Here is a 14,258-nt window from a genome sequence, read left to right on the forward strand (position 1 = left end):
GCGCCTGAAGATTAAAACCAATTTGGAGTTTATGGGACAGCTCTATAGAAAGCAGGTTATTAAGAAGGGATGTAATTATTGAGTTTAATTACACTGTCATCAGGCATTTTTGTTAAAGTCAAACTACATCTGTATGCAGCAGCTGAGAATCAGGTTCAGAAGCTGTAATAACTATTTTGGTGGATCTGAGGTAATCTGGCACTTGGATAATACTTACATCAAAGAGGCTGTGTAGCTCTATTGATATCAGACACACAAATACAGTCAGGGTCACTGCTTCATTTTACAAGGCTTGGTATTAACCTGCTCATACTTCTGGTGAAGCAGATTTCCCATCGTGCAAGAGTGAAGCTCCAGAAAGGCTGTATGTCTGACAGTTGGGAATGCAGCCTGAACAATAACTTCTTTTAAAGGCACTACTTGAGAATAACCTAATTCTGTCAGCAAGTACTCATCATGACACAAGAGCAGAAAAGCAAGCTTTGGTGCTCCCTTCCTATTTTGTGAAGTTATCTATGACTGATGACTGAACTGGCACTTTTTTTTTTTTCTTCATTAAAAACATTGCAAGAAAGGAAAGGGACAGAATAGAAGTTCCTATATACCATTACTACTGAGTGCATTGCTTCCTGCAGCTATGATACCTAGATTTAGGAGGCTGCTATTCCAGCCTTGTGCTGGAATATCACTGCAATTCAGTCACACGATCACTCCAGCTCAACATCCAGTCCTGGTCAGACTAGGATTCGGGTGCACAGATATTTCCTGGATGGACAGAGTAATGCACTGAATGCTCACAAAATAGGGATCACACAGGACTACCAAGAATCATGAACACTGTATAAGGGATCTAATGGAAATCTAATAGTTGGTACTTCCTCTTCCCTTAAAAGAAAACTGTGCATCTTTGTTGGAGAAAAAATAGAACGCAGAGTATATTTTTTGCTTTTCAGTATTAGTTTTTCCGTAGAAATGAAAGGCAACAGAAGGCATTGTCCAACGAGACAGATGCCTGCTTTCTTTGATCATATGCGATAGAGGAGGACGGTTAATGACTTTGACTTTGAACTGATTCAGCAGCTTTTATTAAACAAGGTATATGCATTTGACTGTCTCTCCCGTTGGGAAGAAGTAGACCGGTCCAGCTCATTGCCATGCAAGGGATTCATGCCATCCTGAACAAGATTATGATTATGAATGAAGTCTTTTTAAAAAAATTACTCGTATACTCCTACTATTTGTGAAGAAGTGACAAGGCATTGCCAGACAAATCAAAGCCTAGGCAAGGTAAGAAATACCACTGCAGCTGTGGAGTGCTTTGGATAACAGCCAGCAACCACCTACAACCCTTTGGAGTTGGCTAATGCAGTTGAGGTATCAAGAAGAGGATTAATTATGAAGGCTTGGCAGATAGTTTAGCTATTAACCAATCAAAAAAAAAAATCTATTTCATAACAAACCTCAGGTAGCAACATGAAGGAAGAAGGACTTTTCTCCTTTGAGAACAGTTTCATGCTGTTATAATTTAGCCTAGTACGCAACTCAGCACTGCACAGCTGTCTGCTCAGCACCCTCAGAGTGGGGTTGGGGAAAGAATTGTAAAACTGGTGGGTTGAGATAAAGACAATAAGACAGAAAAGGAAGGGAAAACGATTATTATAATTAATAAACAAACAAATAAATAAGTAAAAACAAATGATGCGCAGTGTAGTTGCTCACCACCCTCCGAGTGATGCCAGCCAGTCCTTGAAGAGTGGTGGGCTCCCCTGGCCAACTCTCCTCAGTTTACAGTTCCACATGCTGGCATGTGATATAGGATGCCTCTCTGGCCAGCTTGAGTCAGCTGTCCTGGTTGTGTTCCTTTCTAGCTCTTTATAACCCTCCCACCTCCCAGTTCCTTGCTGGCAGGGCATTGTAAGAAGCTGAAATTCCCTTGACTTATTGTAAGCACTGCCCAGCAACAACTAAAATATCCATGTCTTATCAAAGTTGTTCTCATCCTAAATCCAAAACAAAGTAGCCCACCAACCCCTAGGAAGAAAGTTAACTTTATCCCATTGGAAGCCAGGACACACAAATAAGGCTTCTTTAGTTTTCTTCTGATGGATGTAATTGTGCTGTGACTTGCCAAGATGTGCATTCAAGAACAAGGAGGATACATCATTAGCTACACCAGAGAGACTACAGGGTGCACAACTGAATTGTGACCAAACCTGTCTTATTTCTTTCATTAACTCTGTTGATTTATGAGGGTCACATCCACAATGTTTGGAGTGAGAGAGATGAGAAAACAAAGAGAATTTGGCTCCGCTGAATTTGGTTCCTCAGTTTAAAAAGATTCCCTCTGTGAAGAACACAGTGCCTTATGTCAGTGCCATGTCTCTTTGATGAGTGGTGGTGTGGAAGATAGAGGAGGGTGGAGAAGAACCTACACACTTTTTATCATGACCTTATGCTCTGTCAGGTTTACTGCAGGGTACGAGAACATAAGTAGCACAGAATAAAATTTTTATCAGGTATATAAACCATTTTACTTTGAATTGACTGCAAGAGATTTAAATTTCTAGTGCAATTCATGAATATTAGGAAACATGTTTAGTTTTAATAGCTATTACGTTAGTGTAATTCCTTTCTCTGTTCTCAGATGTAACTATCAAAGCCCTATGATGCTACATCCTAGCATCTCAGAGGCAATCCAGAACATTTTGAGATCTTGACTACTTTGCTCTTGAAGGGGCAGATGCACAGAGTGGTCCAGAGGAAATGCTTCCCTGTAGGCAAGGAGATGCACAACAGCCGCTCCAAAAGTAATGCCTTCTAGTTCATAATGCTGGCCCATGACATCAGGGATGGATGTTGGTGGTATGGCAGTAGAGGCTGACCCTTCCCACCAATTGCATTTTGTTACTGTGTGACAGATGGCAGCGGAATGGTAGTCTGACAACATGACATCTGACATGGAAGTGAGGATGAACCAAAAGTGTTTCACTGAATTCCTCCATGCGGAGAGAATTGCACCCACTGACATTCACTGACACTTGTGAACATTTAATCTCAGGGCAGGTTAAGGGCCTTTGGTCAGTATTAAGGAAAGATGGCAGATTAAGTCTGAGTGTTACTTATATTTGCCTGCTGGGAGCATAGGGCTTCACTCTCATCTAGTGAAGGGTGTCCCTGACTGTAACAGATGGGAAATGGTTGATTTTAGAGCCATACAACACAAAACATTCTGTGTACAATGAATCTAACCCAAAGAACTGACGAGCAGACCTCTAAAGATATGGTCTGCTCAGTGACCTTCCTGAAACCAGCAGGAGCCAAAGGGGGAAAAGATGCTATGAAACAGCTGAGAGAGGACACCTCCCCCGTTTCTCCAGTTTAGTAGTCGGTATTACTTCTTGTATCTATAAAGGCATGAAAGAAAAATGCTGGAAATCCCCAGGAAAAGAGGTGTGTTAGGATCCCTGGTATCACAGTAGCACAGGTACAGCAACCCATCAACAGAAACACCAACACAACTAATTTAGTTTTCATTGGTTCCACAACAGTCTGCTTGCTTTCTTGGCACGCTGTTTGCAATTTTCAGGCCATTGTGATCAGATTTGTCTTTGGATCTTCTAGTGATCTTGGCCATGATTAGGTGTCCTGTGACTATAGGAATGAGGGGCACCAAAATCAGTAAAAAACTTGGTACGATCAGATCAATTAGTACTTTCTGAATAGGAGACGAAAGACAGGGACTTGGGAGGGTTAAAAGAAAGTAGATGTTAGTCAAAGAGTCACAATAGTGGTGTTTCTGGCCAAAAACAATGAGTACAAAAAGTTAAGTCATTCATTCTGGTCTTAAATCTGTTGCTATCCTAAAAGGAATGGGCATTAAGTATACTTTTTTTTTTTTTTAAAGGAAAACAGAACCAAAAAAAAAGTTAATATACAGTATCCACTGAGTAATGGCAGAAGTGGGTCTTGTTTTGAAAGTGCAGTAAAATACAACTTATGTAATGACAAGTTCAATTCATACAGCTTTTCCTGTTTGGAAATTATGAATATAAAGAATGTGGATACTGAGACTGTTTCATAAGATCTCAGGCCAAGTAATGATGAGATTTATTCACCCATAGTAGAGATATTCTGATTATTGATACAAATGGAGAAATGAAGATAGGGAATGAGACACAAAACACAAAGAATTCTCTGATAAGGGAATAGCTCCAGCCCTTTTGTCCCTCTCAGATCTCACCAATGAGCAAAGCTGAGCTTTTACCTTAGGTCAGAACTGCCTTGAATTTGTACAAGCAGCAGGAGCTTTCTACATATAAGGCAGCTCAAAGACACCTGAAGATTTTCTCCAGCTGTTTTATTGTGCAGCTACAAGATCTCCTAGGAGCATCAAATTCCTGCCAAGAATCTAGTTTATTAAAACTGAAAGCAGAAGGTGGAAGGAAAGGGGACAGGCAGCAACATGACACCTGCTCTGCTTCAGTACTGGTTCAGCAGAGTTCTTCCTAGGGTAGCATTAGTTCCTGTCACCAGGATAAGTCCTCAGCGCTAGCTTGACATAACCAGTTAACTTTTAAGGACAAGGTGGACTATGGCTCAGAGACCTCTGTCAAAACAACTCCCTTCCTGCATCTCTCGCTGTCACTCTGTGATAGCATCACCAGGGACCCCCATGTTAGAAAGGACAGAGGCATTGCTATGACACCTTTTCACATCTCCACTACGAGCTTTTAGACATACGTTAGTCTGAATCCAAACCTAAGATTCATCCTTGTTTAACAAAACATGGAAATTCAGACTGGTAGAAGTAGATGCTCTACTTGTTTTGGAAATGCGAGGATACTGCTATTGCAAAAGACTTAACAGTGGTATGGTCTCCCAGAAAGAAAAAAGGATGCCTTTCCATCTCTGGTAGCTTAGATATAAATTTAAACATCTGTCATAGATGTAAATAGCTCAAGAGAAAAGCAACAGTATTACAAAAGAGATGTTTCTACCATCTACTTTTTAATTGCACCCCAGATTGATAATCACTACCTTCTTCTGACATCAAAGGGAAACAGGGTAAGCAGGAAAGAAAGGTCCCTTGAAATAGGTTCCTGTCAACAAGAGAGAAAAATCAGTAGCAATTACATCACAGAATCTCATAATCACAGAATCATAGGAGATGAAAGGGACCTCTGGAGTTCATCTAGTCCAGGGTACCACAGGCCTTCTTAGCCACAAGTGCACATGGTTGGTCAACCTGTTGTCCACCAGAACACTTAGGTCCTTCTCTGCAGAGCTCCTTTCCAGCAGGTCACCCTCCAACCTGTATCAATGCATGCAGTTATTCCTCCCCATATGTAGCACTCTACGCTTGCCCATGTTGAACCTCATGAGGTTCCTCTCCACCCAGCTCTCCAGTCAGCCTAGGCCTTGCTGAATGGCAGTACAGCATTCTGGTGTTCCATCCTCTCCTCCCTGCTTTGTATCATCAGCAAACTTGCTGAGAGTGCTCTCTAACTCTTGATTTATGACACTGATGAAGATGCTGAACAAGACTATATCCAGTACTGACCGCTAGGGACCAATGCTACCTGCATTGTACTCCCATTAGACTCTGTGCTGCTGATCTACTATCACAATCCTCTGAGCTGTGCCAGAGTAAGAATATTCTTTAATTTTCTTAAAGAATGCAAATAGTGTAATCATCTGATTCAGTGCTTTTAGAGGAGGGTGAAAAGGATTGAAACAACATCATCCTGACACTCTCCTAGAACCTCTTTCACTTGGATGGAATAGGAAAGATATTCCTGTCCCTCTGCTTTTCATCACTGTCACTGCAAGCTGAGATACTGAGCACAATGAAACTGACAAGTTAGGTCTATTATTAGGATATGAACGCTTGATATATTTTCTCTATAAAAATGCTCTATTATTAAGCAATATGACTTGTCATTCATGCAGCATGTTTCTGGAGGCCTACTAAAAATGTTAGGTTATTGTGACCCATTGTCATGTTCTTTAGTCTATGCTCCTCAAATACTATATGAATTTGTTGAATAAGGAAAGATGTTCTGGAGAAAAGAGAATTACTAGTTTATCATTCAATTAGACTGTGCGTGTGAGTTGATTAATAAATGCAGATACAGACTGTAAGGGATGTTGCTAAAAAGATGAAATAAATCCATGGTTTTGTTCTGAATTCAGTGAAACTACCCTTCTTTTGTTGTCATTGATAGTGGTGTTTATGCTGTTTTGTTTTTGTTCTTATTTTATTCTGCTTTGGAAATAATGGACATGTATTTACTTGCTTGAACTGTGAAATGTATGACATATTAATAAAATTGTCATTTCTACTATAACTGGCGATTTCATGGAAGATTTGCCATTAGCAGGCCTCAACATTTATTACAGTCATCAGAATTATTGCCATCCTGGAAGTACAGTACAGAACAAACAAGAAGATATGCAGAAACATACCCAGTATAAGACTATGCACACAGTAGATCTTTTTCCCTATCCAAGGAAACTCTTACATTTACCAGAACATGGAAATAATTACTGAATATTTAATTTGATGTCCCCGAAAAAGACAGATTTACGAAAGAGGATTTATCTTTGATCATTTATTTCTGTTACATGACCTGAGTGGAAGAGGCCTGGGAAGAAGAAATTAAGCTGTTCTGGTGAAGTGTCCTGGGGATTCAAATAACACCAACATAACCCTAACCCTAACCCTAACCCTGACCCTAACCCTAACCCTAACATTAACCCTAACCCTAACCCTAACATTAACCCTAACCCTAACCCTAACATTAACCCTAACCCTAACCCTAACCCTAACCCTAACCCTAACCCTAACCCTAACCCTAACCCTAACCCTAACCTTAACCATCTCCCTGGAAGCCTTCATGTCCAGCCTGGATGGGGCTATGAGCAACCTGCTTTAGAGGGAAGTTCTGTAGCAGGACAGTTGGAACTAAATGATCATAAAGGTCCCTTCCAACTCAAACCATTCTATGATTTTATGATTATGCAAACAACAATCTACCTGTTAAAGAAAAATCAAATGTTAAGTAGAGCCCATGTCTTAATTCTTACTAGTTATGGATATACAAATAAATCTGTGTAGGCAATTAAGATTTATGATGGATGTATGCTCTAAAGACCCTAGCAGAGGACTGTTTTCCATCTCATCTTGTTCTTTCTCCTCCACGCCCAACAGGGATTTGACCTAAATGGGTCATGAATTGACTACCTTTGATGTGAATGGTAAACACTTCATCTCCTACTCTACAAAGTCTGTAGTTAATATTTATAGGACTTAGGAATATTAAGTTATTTGAGAAGGAGCATACATATTCCTGCAAATATAGGGGAGGAAGGGAAGAAATTGTCAAAGTTTACAAAGACATCAGATCATGAAGAGCCTTGTGAAGACATTAGCTGCTGAGGAGCTGGTTACATAAGAGGAACTCAGTCATTTTAATGAATACATTTCATGAAAGTTTAATACTGTCTTATGTTGTGCATCTTAAATCCCAGGCTACTGAAGCAAGGTGATTACATGTGAATTTCCACTTTCATTTTTCAACCAGCATTGTTGTTAAAAACATTAACTGTAACAAATCATATTAAAGGGGGAGTGGAGAGTTTTCGCATGTATTACTTCAAAACTTTTTATTTCTGCAAGTTTCTTGATTTTAGAGAGTTTTGCTGCACTTTTGAAACTGCTGACACTGGGCTTCTGTTGTAGCTTTGACTGAGACATGATAAATAATAAATCTTATTAGAGCTCTGGGATTTTTCTTCTATGAAAAGGTAGTGAAAGAAGCATGCAGAGAGTGGAATTACTACAGTGCCTTAGCTTGGCTAATGAAGCAAACTGGAAAGTCTTTCGGGCCCATTTACTTTGGCTACAGAGCAGAGATCAAGCACCAAGAATTCATTTTCACCAAAGGAGGAAAGCTCTAAATCTTCTGACCTTCATTTCTTTCTCAGTCCTTTACTTTACAACCCTATGGATTCTTTACCCTATGTACATTCTTTACATTTCTGATCCACTGCGCATTGGGATTTTTGGCACTTTTCTTATTTCTATTTTTCCTCACTATATGTACACAGGGCTTGTTTTCTTCTGTTCTCTGCTATTCCAAGAAGAGATGTTATTCAGCCTAATACTCTGCCTGTCATATCTTACTGCTTAATGCTAAATCATATCCTAGTTGGAGCATCTTGGAAGATTTTCTTTCTGCTGCCAAATTATTATTTTCCATTTCCATCACCTTTGGTCTCAGCCCTTCTCTATTGCACTCAAGGAGATGGAGAAGAGTTATATAATTAAACATTAACGTGACAGCATGTACATTTGTCATTTGATGAGGTGTGCCATAGCACTCAATCTATTCTTAGCAGTAACTGCTAGGTACAAGTCTTGTACTACCAGTACTACAAACTGCTTTAATGGATATCAGTAAACACTGAAGCAATAGTAAAAGCAATTTGAGTTATGGGCAGGTATAAGTAATCCAGTGGATATGCTTTATTTGATTCCCTCATTTGCCCTCAGCTTCATGTGCATTCATCTAAATATCTTGTGGCTCCATCCCAGTGTGCCTATGACCTATCTACTCTTAAGACAACAGGGTTCATGAACTGAAAGCCAGAAGACAAGACATATTAAAGAAAAGAGGGAGGCTGAACCTCAGTTTCTTCACATCTTGGAGTACTCTTAATATCCCAAATGGGATATTAAGCATAAGGTTGGAAAGGTGAAGAATCAGGTTACTATCTTTACTTTGAAATATAGGTGTTCTTACCACAAAGATGAGTTCTCTCTACAGTGATGCTTCAGGTAGCTCTCTTAGTCATGGATGGGAACCTTTTGACAACCTTATCCTCTTGTGAATCCAACTCTTAACTCAGAGCATCTCATCTCCAAAACTAGAGTTTTGGCATAATTATCAATTTCTATGAATCACAGAGTCATAGAATGGTTTGGGTTGGAAGAGACCTTTAAGATCATTTAGTTCCAACCCCCCTGCTATAGGCAGGGACACCTCCCTCTAGACCAGGTTGCTCAAAGCCCCATCCAACCTGGCCTCGAACACTTCCAGGGAAGGGGCATCCACAGCATTGCTGGGCAACCTGTTCCAGTGCCTCACCACTGTCACAGTAAAGAATGTCTTCCTAATATCTAGTCTAAATCTACCCTCTTCCAGTTTAAAACTATTTCCTCCTGTCGATACATGCTCTCATAAAAAGTCCCTCCTCAGCTTTCCTTTGGGCCCCCTTCAGGTACTGGAAGGTTACTATAAGGTCCCCCCAGAGCCTTCTCTTCCTCAGGCTGAAAAGCCCCAGCTCTCTCAGCTTGTCCTCATAAGGGAGGTACTCCAGCTCTCTGATCATCTTTGTGGCCTACCTCTCCAACAGCTTGATGTCCTTCTTGTATTGGGACCCTAGAACTGGATGCAGTATTCCAGGTGAGGTCTCATGAGAGCAGAGTAGAGGGGCAGAATCGTCTCCCTTGACCTGCTGGTCATGCTTCTCTGGCTATAAACTAGGATACAGTTGGCCTTCTGGGCTGCAAGTGCATGTTGCCTGCTCATGTTTCATCAACCAACACCCTGGAATCCTTTTCCCCAGGGCTGCTCTCAAGCCATTCTCCCTCTAGCCTGTACTTGTGCTTGGGATTGCCCCGACTCAGGTGCAGGACTTGGCCCTTGGCCTTGTTGAACCTCATGAGGTTAGCATGAAGGCTCTTAAGCCTGTCCAGGACTCTCTGGATGGCATCTCTTCTCTCTAGTATGTCAGCTGCACCACTCAGCTTGGTGTCATTTGCAAATGTGCTGAGGGTGTACTCAACCCCACTGTCCATGTTACCTACAAAAACATTAGTAACACTGGTCCCAGCATCAGTCCCTGAAGAATGCCACTCATCACCAGTTTCTACTTGTACACTGAGCCACTGACCACAACTCTCTGAAAAATCATTATTTCCTGAAGGTATATAGTCTATTGCAATTATTTCATGAGAAATCATGGAATCATAGAATTACCAAGGTTGGAAAAGACCTTCAAGGTCATCCAGTACAACCACCCACCTAATACCTAAATTTCCCCACTAAACCATGTCCTTTAGTACAACATCTACGTGTTTCTTGAATACCAAGGATAGTGACTCAAACACCTCTCCGGGCAGCCTATTGCAGTGCCCGACCACTCTTTCAGAGAAGAAATGTGTGCAGTTATTGAACACTGGCAACCTCCAGAGCTGTTCAAAACTTTACAGCTGTGTTACCAGTTATTAATGAATCCCCAAGCATGCCAACAGAAATGTAGTGCAAGTTGAGTGGTTCTCCTTATATAGGACAACTTTCAATTAGATCAGTGTAAAATGATGCCGTGCTGGCCTGGGGAAGAAAGAAATCTTTTCCTTTAGGTCTGTGATGCACGTAATAGTGGAAGTTTGCAGAAAGACATTTCTTTCCCTCATGCACAAAAACTCTCTCCATACATCAAAACAGCTTTGTTACCTGTAAATTGCAAGTATACTTTTAAAAATTTTTTATTAGCTGTACAAACCAAATAGAAATCATAAAAACTTACTGATACATTCTTTGCTCAGAAAACTCTGCAACCTCTTTAGCTAAAAAACAGATTTTCTTCCACTCTCTAATATGGAACATTTGAACTATTCTCTATGTTTTCCTTACTTACTGCTTTGAGAACAGAATATGCTTTGGCATGAAGATGTTTGTGCAGAATAAGCGTCTCTATATATTACTTAATACGTAGGCACTTCTTGGCATGTTTTGAAATGTAGGACTTTGTTCTAAGCCAGTGGTTTTGCTTTCAAAACATGTATTTGGAGTTTGAGGCAGAATTCCTCCCATGCTACCATTTTCCTACTCTAAGAAACTGTTTTTGACTTCTACCCATCTTGGGTTATTAACATCACTATCATAAGCAGCACTGGCTACAAAATAAAGAGGCCATTTCATTACTACAGTAAAGAAAATGTGTAAATGGTTCCCACTATCTTCTTGCTGAACAAGTCCAGACCTATAAACCAGCTCAGATTCACAGAGTCTCTTAAACGTAATGACAACAAAATCATGGGTGTGCTGGAGTAGATCTTCTGCATCCCATAGTAGAATAATGTGCATATGAGCACCTTGAGGGCCCTACCTGGAGGGTAGGAGACCAGCTCCTAGACAGGCCAAACTTTGAGTCCTTCTTTCAAGATCTTGTCCTGGGTCTGAATAACTTGGCTTCTTTCTTTCTGTCCATATTCCTAATAGCGTGAATAAATATTTGTGCTTACATTCAAAGAGATGTAAAGGAAATAAGTTCCATCACCTACTGTTCATAAGACATTGAGTCTTAGATGAAAGGCAGCTACAAATGCAACGCATATTATTTTTGGCAACATATTATACTTCACACAGCTCGGGATAACACGGATGAAAGCTTGTCCTTTTCTAACTAGATCCCGTCATCTTTTCAATAGCACCTTTTAGAAGCCAAACACAGACCTCTGTGGAAATCATTCTGTTTGAAAATGTATTTTACTGATGCAGCAGCAGCTGTAGATCACTCTTTTTCTTCAACTGGTTGTTTTTCAGGGTGGAGAAAGGCAGAGCAGGGCAGAATAGAACCTGGCCTTCTGGTGCTCATTCAATTTCAAGGTTGTCTTTCAAACTAGTAGTCCAGTTATGGATTTCCTTTAGTCTTTGTGGTTGTTACTTCTTTTCATTTTCTTTTCTATGCTGAGCCTTGACAACTTTTGGAACAACTTGCAACTGGCTCTCGGCTATCAGAGAATTGAATGAACAGAGCAGCACAACTTCTCCGAGACCAACAGGAAAGACAAAATTTGTTTTTCTCGTGGATACTTTTTATAGCTAATGCAAAAAAAATCTATAAAGTATATGAACTCTATATTAAGGTATCAAAGGGAAAAAAAAAGTTTATGTTCAGAAATCATGGGAAATATTTATGGCACCATAAAACAAAACTCCAGAATTGGAAGTCTTTACACAGTAATAAGGATATAGAGAAAAGAAGCCATGAAATACATGAAGAAGATGTGATGGAACATTTCCCGGATGGCTATCTATCTATCTATTGAGGATCAGATCTGGGATGAGAACTGTTATTTTCTTCGCAGGGAGCATCAGACAAAAGTAACTGACAATGCAAGGTGTTTAAAAGCTTTCTCCAACTGAGCCCAGATTCTTTCCTCTAAACATTCAGCATCATTTCTTCAAGAAAATGTAATCACTACACAAAATCCCTCTCATAAGCACACTCAGTAGAAACCTGCCTTCTCAGCCACCACCCACTCCACAGGAGATGTCATGTTGACTAATGTCTTTGTTTTTCAAAACACCCTCCCTGAATGATCCTCCTAACAACTCACTCTCTTACCTGGCTCCCAGGAAGGTAGAATGATCTTCTTCCCATCATTAGGTAATTCACCCCAGATGTGAGAAAAGCAATTTCTCCCTGACTGGGCCAAGCACAGTGGTTCTTCCTAGGTCAGTTATTTTGTGAAGGGTCTTGTCTAAACACCACACATCTTCCTGGATGGCAGATAATCCCTACTCAGAAAGGTGAATGACATTCTTTGAAGAAGAGTATTCGGCTGAAACCTTAGATCTCCAAGCAGACATAGAAAAAAACAATAGGAATCACAAATACATCTGATCTGTAAAGATAATGCCTTGTGATTGAAAGGCAGAGAAGAAAAAATGTAAATGTTATTTTCACGTAATGTTTTTCATTATTTTCCATTTACAGATAGAAGATCACTTTTCTAGGCTTTTTCATATGTATCCCTACAGCAGAACTGCATTTCTGTTGAGAAATGGATGTTTCTAATTTGCTGAATAGACAATTTCTTATACATTTGCCTTTTTCTGCCTTCATAATTAATTTGTTGCCACAGGCTACATTAAATAGAGACAGGTTTGAATATTTTGCACTTGAATTTAACCTAGCAAGCTACCTAAAAATATGCACACAATGAGATTTTTGATCAGTCTCTTTGAATTAGAGCTTACACGGCTATACTGGAACAAAAATTTCACATCCTTATTGATACTAAGAATATGGTTCCTCCAGGCAACGTTGATTATTCTGCTTGAGGAGCAGGTGATTATATAAATATGAATATCTCCATCATCCTATATAAATTAAAGCCAAGATTTTCAGAAGCGAATGGAGATTTTGGCCGCAGAACGTGAAACAGTTCAAGAAGCCTGATTTCTTTTTCCTTAAATAATAAATCACCAGCCTCCGGAAAACAAAGTTCTTTGAAACTAACAGAATGAATTATTTCTAAAAAACGTGATCTGAGCACGCTAACAATAGTAGACCTGACATCTCATGCAGTTTATACCAACATGATTTCTGTTACGCAGTTCACATTATAAAGTACAGTTTTATTGACTCTGTACAAATTGTCAATCAGCAAATGAAATCATTCTACAAATTCATACTAGATAAATAGCTCCCACAAGTACAATTAGAAATTACTTTTATATCCAATTATATTTCTGCAGACAAACAGGAAAATGCTACAGTAATTCAGCAGCTGCAGTGCTTATTAGAAGGGTGGTTTCTAGAACAGAAAATACCAAGACTGAGAGCAAGGCAAGGGAACATGCTTTCAGAACTCATCATCTTGCTCTGATATGTAATATTTGTTAGAGAAAATTTAAATCTAACTTTATGAGCAGCAAGGATCTCAAATTCAATGTTAACAGCAAGGGTACCACTGAGCCAAGATGGGCCACTAAAACTGCATTGTAAAACCTCGCACAAGTATTTTCAGTATTGCTTATGGCAATGCAGAAGTTAACCAGTCCTTGCTTCGGTATTGTGTGAACATACCTGGGCCATAAGACAAATGATGAATTATGCTGTAGTTTAAACTGCTGCAGAGGGGCACTAAAGTTGGTAGTTGTTTATGGGTCAGACTTGAAGCCTGACTCCCCTGGAAAGTGTCTGCCATGGGCGCAGAGTGTCCATTTCCCTGCTGGTTGGGCTTGGAAACAACTCACCAGGGACAAGGAACAACTGGCACAGAGTAGGCAAACATCTTCCTTCTGCTGCCTGTGAAGGAAAATGTCTTCTTCAGACCACCCCAATAGTCCAGGCAGTGGACTATCCACTGGAAACCTGGCTGTGAATCAGTGTTTGCAGGGCTCTTCAAGGCCTCCTTCAGATCATAACAGGTCAAGAGAGCTTAGGGATCTGCAAGTCCT

Source organism: Meleagris gallopavo, chromosome Z (assembly GCF_905368555.1).
Source record: "Meleagris gallopavo chromosome Z, MGAL_WU_HG_1.1, whole genome shotgun sequence".
Lineage (NCBI taxonomy): Eukaryota > Metazoa > Chordata > Aves > Galliformes > Phasianidae > Meleagris > Meleagris gallopavo.